The sequence below is a fragment of the Ornithodoros turicata genome, unplaced genomic scaffold (assembly GCF_037126465.1).
Source record: "Ornithodoros turicata isolate Travis unplaced genomic scaffold, ASM3712646v1 Chromosome304, whole genome shotgun sequence".
NCBI classification, from domain to species: Eukaryota; Metazoa; Arthropoda; class Arachnida; order Ixodida; family Argasidae; genus Ornithodoros; species Ornithodoros turicata.
In genome coordinates, this window is record NW_026999354.1 from 79,596 (window position 1) to 92,919 (window position 13,324).

The following is a 13,324-nucleotide window of genomic DNA, read 5'->3' on the forward strand; positions in this document are numbered from 1 at the left end:
ACTGAGCGATACTCGCGCTGTGTGTTCATTACTGAACACTGAATATGTGTTCGAAATATCTTGCTCCAACTGTTCGTAGTTTTTTTGAAAATAGTTTTTTTAGTTCCCACGCCCGGCCGTCAGACCGTCGGCAAACCCTGCGCACGGGCGCACCGACGTCACTGCTCTCGGTTTATCTGTCTTTGGCTTGGCATGGACTCTTGGCTTGGCCGCTTGGCTTCTTTCGTTTCGTCCTCTGTGCATCGTACATAAGCGAACAGCTGTTATGTTGTTGCTAAGACGGAAACAAAGCATGTGAATATTTTTTTTGGCACGGCGTCGTTTGGAAAGTGCACTTCCTTGTTCTGACCTTGCCTTTTATGGGCTGAAGCGATATGATACGTAATATGCCACGGCGAAGTTGTCGAAGATAGACGATGCTACGCTGTTAGAACAGTTCATCGGAGCATTCAAGTGTTACCTATTATAAGCTGCCAAAAGTGCGAAGCTCTTGGCTGACAGTGGTGCCTGCTAATTTGCACTGCAAGGATTTCGTCCACGAACGTTATCATAGGTTACGCGCGTCTCCAAAGGCACTTTGGAATCTCGGCACGAAATCATCTGATGAAAATCTCAGGTGCCCGACGCACAACGTTTTGAACGTGTCACGGAGGATCAAGGCAAAAAACGAGAGCAAAAAAGGTAAGTCGAGGTTCAGATATAAAAAATAGCAAGCTTAATGAATCGATTGTGCAGCTGTCCGACTGCGCTGACTCTGATATTACCACGATTAGCAACACAATAGTATTGATAATCTAACTTCTGAATTACCACAGGTGCACGCTGAAGGCGGAAATGAAGCATGATCTGGCTTGTATCTGGTGCATGAAGAAATGGCTGACACGTTAGTTGCAGTCTACCTCCACCAATAGGTATGACAATGTGATGTTATAATTTGAGTATTCACCTATGTTCAACTTTTCATGTGCGCTCGCATGCAGACATCTTGACACCACTTTTAAATCTGCCCTCAAAGTTACAACCTGTGCTTTCAGGGTGGAAAACAAAGGTCGCCATCCCGATTAGCTGCTATCTCCCAGTTCAAGCACTTTTGCTGTCTGGACACTGGTTCCTGTGGACGGGGTGTTACAAGCTTCACTGTCTGATATAGAAGGTATGTTACATTAGTTCAGTTAATTTGTCTTTTGCACATTTTTGTTACTGTTAGCTGGATTACTGTTGGACATACAATCCTTTGGCACACCGAAGCTGATGTCGTCTCTGATAACGTTTTAGAATTTTCAGTGTCATCAACGTCCATTGAGGAAGGTGCCTTTACTATCTGTAAATCTTTAACTGAAGAATACCCCAGGATTCATGTTAACATTGTCTACTCTTATTAATTCACTGTCTGTGTTCTGAGAGCTAAGAAAAATGGAAACTATTTATTTGTCACAATTTCACACTGGATGTGGTACTGGCTTGACATGTAAGCTAAAATACCTGGATTCTACAATAATTGTGTTCAACTTGGTGCATTACCGTGGGCAATGCCACATTCACTACATTTTTAGTGGGTCCGGTGCACAAATACTGTGTGCATACTGCATACATACATACTGTTCGATAGGCAAAAATACCTGAGCAGTGCTGTGTAGTCTTTTTACCCAAAGTCCATACTCTTACTGCAAAGTCACAGTACGTAGAACAGCAATGTGCAGGTATGCTGCGATAGAGATTCACAACAGAAAGAAGACTGTTGAGAGCATCTAAATTTTAATGAGACGAGACGTTCGTGCACAAGGCTGCTCTTCTTAATGTCTAACATGAAGTTACAAAATCCCGGAATATATAAAACATGTTGTAATGTAGAGAGCGAGGGTTGGTACAGACATAAAAATAATTATACAATCATATATAATAAAATAAAAAGGGGGTACAACTCCCCCCTCAACTCAACTCGACAACTCAATAACTCTACTTATTCTCTACCTTACAACATGTCATATATTCTGGAATTTTGTAACTTGATGTTAGACCTGAAGAAGCACAGCCTTCTGTGCGAAAGTCTTCTTTCTCTTGTGCACAATCATTATACAGTAAATACGAATATCCATTTCTTGTCATTAAATGCTTTTTCTTTTTTTTTTTCTGCAGTGATGAGCATCCATAAGGACACATGCCAGAAAGGGAGTCTCTTCGGGATGACAAACCCTCATCACCTCATGAGGATACAATGGTTGACGAATGGTTCTCAAGCACATCGAAACTTCAACAAATAATTCATGAAAAAGCCAGTCAGTGCTAGCACCAGGAATTGAACGTGGACCGTCCTGCTACCAGTCAGAGATGTTACATTTCAGGCGCTCATTGACTTTTGGTGAATTACTTGTTGACTTCGTCCCAAGGTGGAGCTCGCCATAGCTCATTTGCTTATCTGTTAATGTTGTGGCGTGTGTTGCGTTTTTCTCTTTATGTGTTCCAGACTCGGAACACTTAATTTGGATGAGGTCAGGTACGTTTCATTTATACATGAAAAACATAAAGTGGTGTTTCTCAACACAACTTAGCAGTGGCCTTCATGCATTACTGCTACGGCCATTAAGCGTGAATGGAAAGCTGCACATTATGCATGATGTAAAACCCCCAAGACTAGGGAACACGAAGGGACAGACACAGACACGTCCCTTTGTGTTCCCTAGTCTCGGGGTTTTACATGTGCATCATCTTCACCAGCTCGCCTGCTTCCTAGCCATTTTTTCTGCACACTATGTTCACTCAACTTTTATCGTGTGCTATATAATCTTGTTCAAGTTCTGTGAAACGACGTGTAATGCTATAAAAAAATTCAGTACACTGCTTATGTGGGTTGAATGGTAGCGCATGAATGCAGGAAGGAAACTGTCATGTTAGGGCAAGTGTTTACGTATTGTACATTTAACTACTAATTTTATTGGTTAGCTTTTGCCGGCGTATCATGTCAAGCCATGTTATATTAATTTGGAACATGTTCTTCTTAGTAGCCAGAGCAGCTGATACACAGTGAGAACACAGCCCATGTGTGTTTGTCTTTTCCACCGCAGCCCTTGGGTTTCCTCCCTGATGGCTACACATGTCAGGGATAGGGTTCAGAACCGGTAGTTCCCGATGAAAGATGAAAGTCACTGAAAAGGTTAGCCAGCTGTAGGGATCGAACCCACATCTTCTGGATTGCCGGTCCAGGGCTCTACCAATTGAGCTTGTTCGGTAGTTCCCGCCAAGTGTGAATTGCTTTTCAGGGGATCATCACGCTGGCAGATGAACCATATGGTTTAAATTATTTGCAGGATAGGAATTGCGTAGCTTCACACAAATAGTACTACTACGACGTAAGAGTGGTTTCAAATCTAGCTTTTTTGTGTTCCTGACATTATCGCACAAGATGTAGTATCCACTATGATCCTTTATATGGGGGGTATGTACAGTGCAATCAACAGATGCTATTTACAAATCTGTGTTTTCTACTGTGCTGAAATGGAGTAGTTTGTATCTGAGAGCCATAGTGAAACACAGGCAGCCAAGGACAGACTTTTGATGCCCTCGAGAAACATGGCAACACATTGCAGGGACTCTGGATGCTGCCTAAATTTCCAGAACACACAGCTCAAGGCAGCGGTTAAATAACAAATGGTTTGAGAAATCCAAGACAGTTGCATGTGTAAGCAGTACACAGTTGGATTAGCTTCTCTCCGAGATACGTTACCTCAAAGGGAACGCACGGTCACACTCAGAATGATACTAGGGCTGCCTGTGAAATAGAATGAAGAGAGGGGAAGATATATAACCCTTTTTTCTTTTCTGTTATTCTATTGGTTAAATTGTCATTTGCTTAACAGCATATATGTGTATATTCCAGAGTCTGCTAATAAATATATCAGTTTAGAGCTAGCAGTCGCACTGTAGATGTCTCATCCTGCCCTTGGCTGCTTGTGTTTCACTATGGCCATGCTTGCTATTGCAAAAACAGAAAACGAAAAAGACAATAGAAAAACACGAAAAGAACAACCTAAAAAGCTGCCTGTTCTAGTGCTCACATGGAGGAAATGCAATGAGGTAACATGTTCCATTCATGAACTGTGCATAGTAGTACATATCACAACGGCAACCAATTATTCAGATTTTTCTTGAAGTACTTTGTTTTTTGGATCTTTGTTTGCACAGTCTATTATTGGAGCTTTATGGGATTCCCCTCTTGAGATACTTTAAGATTGCTAATGCTGTGCAGTTTGTTAATTTTGAAACTGTGCTGTGCTGAGGTACAAAAACATAATTGTCATATCTACATTTGAGCACATAGGAATAATTTGTAAGTACTTTCCTTGTTGACATTAATATTTGCACCAGGTCACAACATTGTTGATTGATGAAAAATGTAAATAAATATATTTATTTGCTTGCCAAACAATGCACAAATGTCTTCTTTTCTAGTGAGATATTCCCTGTTTACCAGACATAAATGCGGAAAAGTTAAAGGTGCACAATGATGGTAGAGTCTAGCGTTGCTTTTTGCCACTTCACATATATTCACTGTTATTCGTGTGCACATGTAGGAATAGGAAGGTAGAGCATGTGCTTAAAGTGCAGCTCCGCTGCTGTTCCGAAAGTATGAAGACGTTGTGATATTCAGAATCGTGGTCCCAACTTCATTCATAAACGCACATTGCTTTCCAAATTTCCATACTCCTTCGTGAGAAATTTGAGAAAAACTACCGGGCGGCGGTTCCACTTGTGACGTCATACTTGGAACTGCTCGGATTGGATAGCCACACCTAGCCAGCTCTGCCTGGCAACCAGTTTGTGTTTACACTCCGTCATGGCCGCTGTACCGTGCTGAAATAGCTGTCACGAGCTATCGGGGACCACCGCACCGTTTTATCATGTTTCTTATAAGGAATACTTCGTCTTCGAGCACGTTCTCGTTCTCAATAGCTTTGGTGGTGCTTTCTGCACGCGCAGCAAGTCCCCGCATAGTGCGCTGCCAAAGCTATTGAGAATGCGTAAGTGTACGTCACACGTTAGGTGTTATGTCTTGTTGGTAGCATGAAGCACTGTGCGGGCACAGAATGTCCGCTCACGATGGCCGTCGTTGCACAACGAGGCCATCCTGTAAGGCTTGTTAAAGAAGACCGGCAAAACTATCTTTGAGGCTATTAACGACAGCAATTATCACGGAACACACCCAAAACATTCACCTTCGCCCATAGATCTCCGCCATCGCATCGACGATTTGGCGCTAGCCAAGCCACGAGCGCGGCTAAGCCAGGACGAAGCCGGGATTGGTCAGGGTTTGCCGACCACAGGACCGCCGTGCCAGGGAAATTTAAAAAATTGTTTTCTTAAAAACTACAAACAAATGGGTGAAAATTTTTCACATGTATGCTCCCTGTGCGGAAACGAACGCACAGCCCAAGCATGGCTCCATTCAGTCGCAGTCGAAAATCGGCGGAGCTGAGCTTTAAAAAATTTCGTATGCAGCCACACATATGGTTCAGAAGATTAATTAGATGATGTCCAAGCATATATAATTGTACTTTATGTGCAATGGGTATGCTAACGGATTGCTTTCATGAAGCCTTTTCATTTATTTTTATAAGTTTTATTTTTTATTTCATATAAATTTTATATTACTTATTGTATACTTTTTTATAAATCTTATAAATTAAAAAATCAAGTTACGCGGACCCTGTAGGAGTACCCTTTGCAAATGGTTTGGTAACGTGTCTCTAACTGTAAAGGTAAGAGGCAATCGAGAATGCTGCAGACAAGGTTGCAACTTAGATATTGCTTATCATGTCCTACATACAAAGCGATTTGTACAATAATTCCTGAGCACGGAATTAATTCCAAGGCTGGCCAGTGATGTCACCCAGGACGACAAGTCACATAATTGCCTCTAACACTTTTACACACCATGCGCTGCATTGTGAATTGAAAGAGCACTCTACAGAAGGGTAAGGTGCACCTGATTTCTAGGATTTATGCTATGCCCTAACTCTTCAGACACCACATTTCTAAAAACACCATTTCTAAGAGGCAATATGTGCTCTGGTACTTCTTTTGCGTCTGCATATAACCACATGGCTACTGGAGCTTTCGTGTGCATGTTTTTGTGCGACGGTGCTCATTACAAACAATATCCAGATGTTAGACATAAAATGTAGTAGTTTGTAGCGTGCCACACAACGCAGCGTGGCATGGGAGTGTGTGATTCAAAGAAAGCTTCTGGAAAATGCACAGAATCTCACAAAAAGTTTAAAATGTGATTTGTATTTCGTTTTACGTCTCTCATCGTTACATACCATCGTCGACGCTGTTGCACATTGATAAATCGTACGTAAAACTTGTGCCATAGCAGTATGCGGTTTCTAAATTACATAGCACAATTTTTTCCTGCAGGAATAAAACGCTGTCAGCATTTTCTTGCTAACACGGCTGTCGAAACGTCAGTCTCTACAATGGGCAAGTGCTGTAAAGGGGCGAACGCAGACGCGACTTGATACAAATTGTACGTGCTCACAAAACACAAACGACGAATTCCAGTCACAACATCGCACAGAGGTTGGTTCGCGAATGAGTTCGCTGCTGCTGCACTGTTTACTTATCGCGGAACGGTGGAACCCGGCTGTCCGCCATCTTCAAGCACAGATACGTGAAGCCGTGAGAAGCCGTAGCTGAAATCCACTGACAAGTACGAAGGCGCGTACACGTCACAATGCCCGTTCGGGTGCATCTACGTCATAAAAATGGCTGCGCCCATGTGTGTTTCGGAATGAATTATCTATTTTTTTTTTACATGGTACTGTACCGAACTGAGAGAATGAAGGTGCATTTTGGGGACAGCTGGATGTGGGCTTTCAGAATATCACAACCGTTTCGACTATTTGGGATATCGGCATAGCTGACGTTTAAGGTTGGTCCTCACTGGTGCGTTTTGACGCACAGGCATCCGTTCCGTTGGCACGCATCCTCAGTGCTCAACGCAGCGTAATGCGTTGACATGTTCTCACTGCCACGGACCTACGTCCGTCGGTTGACGGTGGCTGACACATGGTCGACGAAGCACACCGACGTGGGTTCAGTGCATGCCCATACAGCACAGATGAAGGCACTGCGATTGAACATCATATTTTAAAAGCGCTTTGTTTGCGTGCAGTGGCGCCTCGATATGGAAGATACGGAAACGGTGATATCGATGCTTTCGCTGGATTTCTTGTAGCCCAGTACTCCTCGCCGGCTCTACTCTTTCAGCAGAAATTGAATGAGACAAGAACACACGTTCTCACGCTGCACCGCCTTTTCATAATCTAGCCTCGTCTTGTTACCTTCATTTCGCTACATTTATTGCACTGCAATGCCAGTATGGCAGCACCACATACACAAAACCACACAACGTTGCTCCGTTGGCCGCCATGCTGTTTACCTACCAAGTACAAACTACGCATGCGTCAGGTTCGCCGCTCTGATTGGTCTCCTTTCTGCGTCGAACGCACTGCTGTGCGGAAAAGTGGAGCCGTTGCGAACTCTTCTGCGTCCGTGCGTGGGAGGTCTCCGTTAGCTCGTTGTCATAGTAACTGGCGGATACATGCCAACGGAACGGATGCCTGTGCGTCAAAACGCATCAGTGAGGACCAACCTTTACTCGCCATTGCGCAACACCGGTGACGCAACGGGGAACAGAAGTACGGTCCGTGCAGTTGCACCATCGACGGGAGAATGTGCGCGGGAGAGGAGGAACGGGGAAGAGACATTTCCAGCGCGCGCTCCTCACAGAGTGGAGCGATTTCGTCCGGAAAAATTTGTGGCATATTAGTTTCTCAGCGGGAAGAACAGTTTCCAGCGAAAAAAAGTATGGGGGTTCTGGAAATTTCATAGTCCCTTTAAGTCGAACCGCTCAGGAATAATCGGAGAATCACCGCTTATCGCTATACGCGGCTAGTACAACGTTACAGCAACAAGATATTAGCGAAGGATAAAATTTGCAAGACACTACTGAACAAGTCCAGACATGCGACATCGCATACAAAATACTGCTCATCGGGGAAAAGGCTAGGCCTGCGACAGAAAATCATAGAGCATACACAACTTCATTTTTCTATTTCGCCTAAACTAAACGCGGTGTGTTTGGAAAACGACGCACAGATTTTCTTAGGGAGCAGAAAAATATAGGCATATCTACTCCGTGCTCCTCAGATACCAGCATTTCTGCTCAAAAACCCATGACTGCAAAATTAAGCACTGCTTACTTCATCAAGATATCGAACACCCAACAAATTCAAACAAACAACCCCACTTCCACTGATAGAACACTATTCAGCTTTGGAGGCTTTCTTCTACGTAAAAGTAGAGAAAATAAGAAAAGAGCAGCGAAAAATTACACGCACTTTTGCTCGCCTAGCTATAAGAGAAAAAAATAAAATAACGAGGAGCACTCTAATAAACTGTGACAAAGACACCCATTTCAGCTATCAGATAATTATTGCATAATGCTATATAGTCAATTGCATTGTCCCTGCGTGAAGAAAGCACAGAAAAAGGACACACAATTTATCTTAAGCGAGCAGGGAAAGTCACTTCTACTCGCACAGGTTAAAGGTCAGATATGCCGATTTTGAGGTGCCGCAGAACTGAGCGATAGTCGCGCTGTGTGTTCATTACCTAACACTGAATATGTGTGCGAAATATCTTGCTCCAACTGTTCGTACTTTTTTAGAAAACAGTTTTTTTAGTTCCCACGCCCGGCCGTCAGACCGTCGGCAAACCTTGCGCACGGGCGCACCGACGTCACTGCTCAAGGTTTATCTGTCTTTGGCTTGGCATGGACTCTTGGCTTGGCCGCTTGGCTTCTTTCGTTTCGTCCTCTGTGCATCGTACATAAGCGAACAGCTGTTATGTTGTTGCTAAGCCGCAAAAAAAGCATGTGAATATTTTTTTTGGCACGGCGTCGTTTGGAATGTGCACTTCCTTGTTCTGACCTTGCCTTTTATGGGCTGGAGCGATATGATACGTGATATGCCACGGAGAAGTTGTCGAAGATGCGACGGTGCTACGCTGTTAGAATAATTCATCGGAGCATTCAAGTGTTACCTATTATAAGCTGCCAAAAGACCAATCAGTGCGAAGCTCTTGGCTGACAGTGGTGCCTGCTAATTTCCACTGCAAGGATTTCGTCAACAAACGTTATCATAGGTTACGCGCGACTCCAGAGGCACTTTGGAATCTCGGCACGAAATCGTCTGATGAAAATCTCAGGTGCCCGACGCACAACGTTTTGAACGTGTCACGGAGGATCAAGGCAAAAAACGAGAGCAAAAAAGGTAAGTTGAGGTTCAAATATAAAAAATAGCAAGCTTAATGAATCGATTGTGCAGCTGTCCTACTGCGCTTACTCTGATATAACCAGAGTATAACCACAATAGTATTGATAATCTAGCTTCTGAATTATCACAGGTGCACGGTGAAGGCGGAAATGAAGCATGATCTGGATTACATCTGGTGCATGAAGAAATTGCTGACACGTTAGTTGCAGTCTACCTCCACCAATAGGTATGACAATGTGATGTTATAATTTGAGTATTCACCTATGTTCAACTTTTCATGTGCGCTCGCATGCAGACATCTTGACACCACTTTGAAATCTGCCCTCAAAGTTACAACCTGTTGATGATGATTCGGGTTTTTATGGCGCACGGACAACTAAGGTCATAGTGGTTACAACCTGTGCTTTCAGGGTGGAAAACAAAGGTCGCCGTTCCGATTAGCTGCCATCTCCCAGTTCAAGCACTTTTGCTGTCTGGACACTGGTTCCTGTGGACGGGGTGTTTACAAGCTTCACTGTCTGATATAGAAGGTACGTTACATTAGTTCAGTTAATTTGTCTTTTGCACATTTTTGTTACTGTTAGCTGGATTACTGTTGGACATACAATCCTTTGGCACACCGAAGCTGATGTCACCTCTGATAACGTTTTAGAATTTTCAGTGTCATCAACGTCCATTGAGGAAGGTGCCTTTGCTATCTGTAAATCTTTAATTGAAGAATAGCCCAGAATTCATGTTAACATTGTCTACTCTTATTAATTCATTGTCTGTGTTCTGAGAGCTAAGAAAAATGGAAACTATTTATTTGTCACAACTTCACACTGGATGTGGTACTGGCTTGACATGTAAGCTAAAATACCTGGATTCTACAATAATTGTGTTCAACTTGGTGCATTACCGTGGGCAATGCCACATTCACTACATTGTTAGTGGGTCCGGAGCACAAATACTGTGTGCATACTGCATACATACATACTGTTCGATAGGCAAAAATACCTGAGCATTGCTGTGTAGTCTTTTTACCCAAAGTCCATACTCTTACTGCAAAGTCACAGTACGTAGAACAGCAATGTGCAGGTATGCTGCGATGGAGATTCACAACAGAAAGAAGACTGTTGAGAGCATCTAAATTTTAATGAGACGAGACTTTCGTGCACAAGGCTGCTCTTGTTAATGTCTAACATGAAGTTACAAAATCCCAGAATATATAAAACCTGTCGTAATGTAGAGAGCGAGGGTTGGTACAGACATACAAATAATTATACAATCATATATAATAAAATAAAAAGGGGTACAACTTCCCCTTCAACTCAACTCGACAACTCAATAACTCTACTTTTTCTCTACCTTACAACATGTCATATATTCTGGAATTTTGTAACTTGATGTTAGACCTGAAGAAGCACAGCCTTCTGTGCGAAAGTCTTCTTTCTGTTGTGCACAATCATTATACAGTAAATACGAATATCCATTTCTTGTCATTAAATGCTTTTTCTTTTTTCTTTTTTTTCTGCAGTGATGAGCATCCATAAAGACACATGCCAGAAAGGGAGTCTCTTTGAGATGACGAACCCTCATCACCTCATGAGGATACAATGGTTGATGAATGGTTCTCAAGCGCATCAAAACTTCAACAAATAATTCATGAAAAAGCCAGTCAGTGCTAGCACCAGGAATTGAAAGTGGACCGTCCTGCTACCAGTCAGAGACGTTACATTTCAGGCGCTCATTGACTTTTGGTGAATTACTTGTTGATTTGTCCCAAGGGGGAGCTCGCCACAGCTCATTTGCCTATCTGTTAATGTTGTGGCGTGTGTTGCGCTTTTCTCTTTGTGTGTTCCAGACTCAGAACGGTTAATTTGGATCAGGTCAGGTACGTTTCATTTAGACATGGCAAACATAAAGTGGTGTTTCTCAACACAACTTAGCAGTGGCCTTCATGCATTACTGCTACGGCCATTAAGCGTGAATGGAAAGTACACATGCACATTATGCATGATGTAAAAACCCCAAGACTAGGGAACACGAAGGGACAGACACGTCCCTTTGTGTTCCCTAGTCTCGGGGTTTTACATATGCATCATCTTCACCAGCTCGCTTGCTTCCTAGCCCTTTTTTCTGCACATGATGTTCACTCTACTTTTATCGTGTGCTATATAATCTTGTTCAAGTTCTGTCAAACGACGTGTAATGCTATAAAAAAAATTCAGTACACTGTTTATGTGGGTTGAATGGTAGTGCATGAATGCAGGAAGGAAACTGTCATGTTATGGCAAGTGTCTACGTATTGTACATTTAACTACTAATTTGGGGCTAATTTGCTAGTGGGGCACAAGTACGTGTAATTTTTCGCGGTTCTTTTCTTCTTTCATTGGTTTTACTCAGAATGTAGGTGATGGGAAAAAGTCAGCATCCAGGTAGAGCAGGAGAAAGCCGCTCGGCAGAGGAGAGTTCATGGAATTTGTTTGTTTTTGTTACTTGTTGGGTTCTCGATATGTTGATGGAGTAAGGTGTATGCAGTTACAAGTATTTGTGCAGAAATGCTGGTATGTGAGCGTGGAGGAGAAATTCCAATAAAGCACCCCTCCTTGTGCATTCCTGAACTGCTGTCTGAGTGTGCGTGTCTTTTTTTTTTGTTGATTTGTGACGTCATCATGGCATGTTGAGGCTTGTTTAGCAGTGTTGCAATTTTACCCGCCGCTATTATCTTGTTGTTGTTGTTATCTTGTGTTACCCGCGTAGCGATGTCCGGTGACTCTGCTATTATTCCTCAGGTCTTAAGCCTTTTCCCTTCTCGCTTAAAGGAATTTGTGTTCTCTTGTCCTGTGCTTTCTTTGCGACAATGCGGCTGTGTATGTAGCATTAAGCAAGAATTATCTGATAGCAGAAATGGGTCTTTTTCTTAGTTTATTAGCATATGCTTTAGAAATCAAGCACAAGTGCGCGCAGTTTTTGCTGTTCTTTCCTCAAATCACTGCTTTTGCGCAGAAGAAAGTCGCATGGTACAGCTGAGAAGTGGGTTTTTCTGCTTGTTTGTTAGATGTTGTTAGGAGCTCGGTATGTTGAGGAAGTACCCTGTTATAGGCATTCGTGCAGAAATGCTTGCATCTGAGCGCAGGATAAGAATTCCTGAAGCACGGCACCCTCAGTGTAAATTAATTATTTTGGATGTGAGTCTGCTTCACTGCATGACAAGGCTGAAATGGGCAGAGAGAAAAAATTGGAGCTGTTCACTAATAGCGATCAAGTAATAGGGCAATTATAGTTTCCATAGAAAGTAGAATTTTAATAGGCTCCTAAATTATAGTTTTGTAGTAGCTTTTCTAAACTGCAATGCAATAATCATTTGCATGCATAATAATCCTAAATTATAGTTGAGCGTAGTACGGACTTTTTGTGACAGTCTTTCTAAACTGCAATGCAATAATCATTAATATAGTATAGGAATGCCATCATGTTCCCGTAAAGGCGTTCTGTCTAGTCCTCCGTCGAGCGCGAATAGAACTTTGCCCCCAGGCTTTCGCGCCTTTTTGCTCGCAGGTGTAGCCTCAGACAACGGATGTATGAGCATAGAAAGGGTCATGTATTACATAAGCCTGGTGATGATGTTGAGTGGTCTCACTTATTATTTTAAAAGAGTGGTAGTTTACTGGTGTTGTGATTCTAATGACCACGATGAGCCTTTGGGGGTGAAAATCCTTAACGTGCACGGTGCTTTTTGTTGAATTTTAATGTAAGAATGAATATCATTAAGAGTACGACAAAGGAACTACTCTTGCGATTCAATAAATAATAGGAGTCTTTGTCTTCGCCGCTGTCTTCTTCAGACAGGATGTGACAATGTCACGCAGTCTGTAGGCATGCATCGACCGTTACTGGAGAAAAGTGTAGCAATAGAAAAATGGTGTGTATTGCCCTGGACGGATTTATGATGAGCACTGTTTTTTAATAAGAGGAGTGCGTGTGCTTAGAAATAGTTTGATGCTGTT

The 13,324-nt window shown here is 42.7% G+C and overlaps 1 long non-coding RNA gene across 2 annotated transcripts; it reads left to right on the top strand.

Moving 5' to 3' along the window:
- Nucleotides 1-599: 599 nt before the first annotated feature.
- LOC135373706 (uncharacterized) lies at nt 600-2,386 on the top strand. 2 transcript variants are annotated; one of them, XR_010416561.1, is made up of 4 exons: nt 600-681; nt 816-911; nt 1,035-1,153; nt 2,137-2,386. It is a non-coding gene; the product is annotated as an uncharacterized LOC135373706 (long non-coding RNA). The 2 variants fall into 2 exon arrangements; XR_010416560.1 differs by having other exon boundaries at nt 1,049-1,153.
- Nucleotides 2,387-13,324: the final 10,938 nt, after the last annotated feature.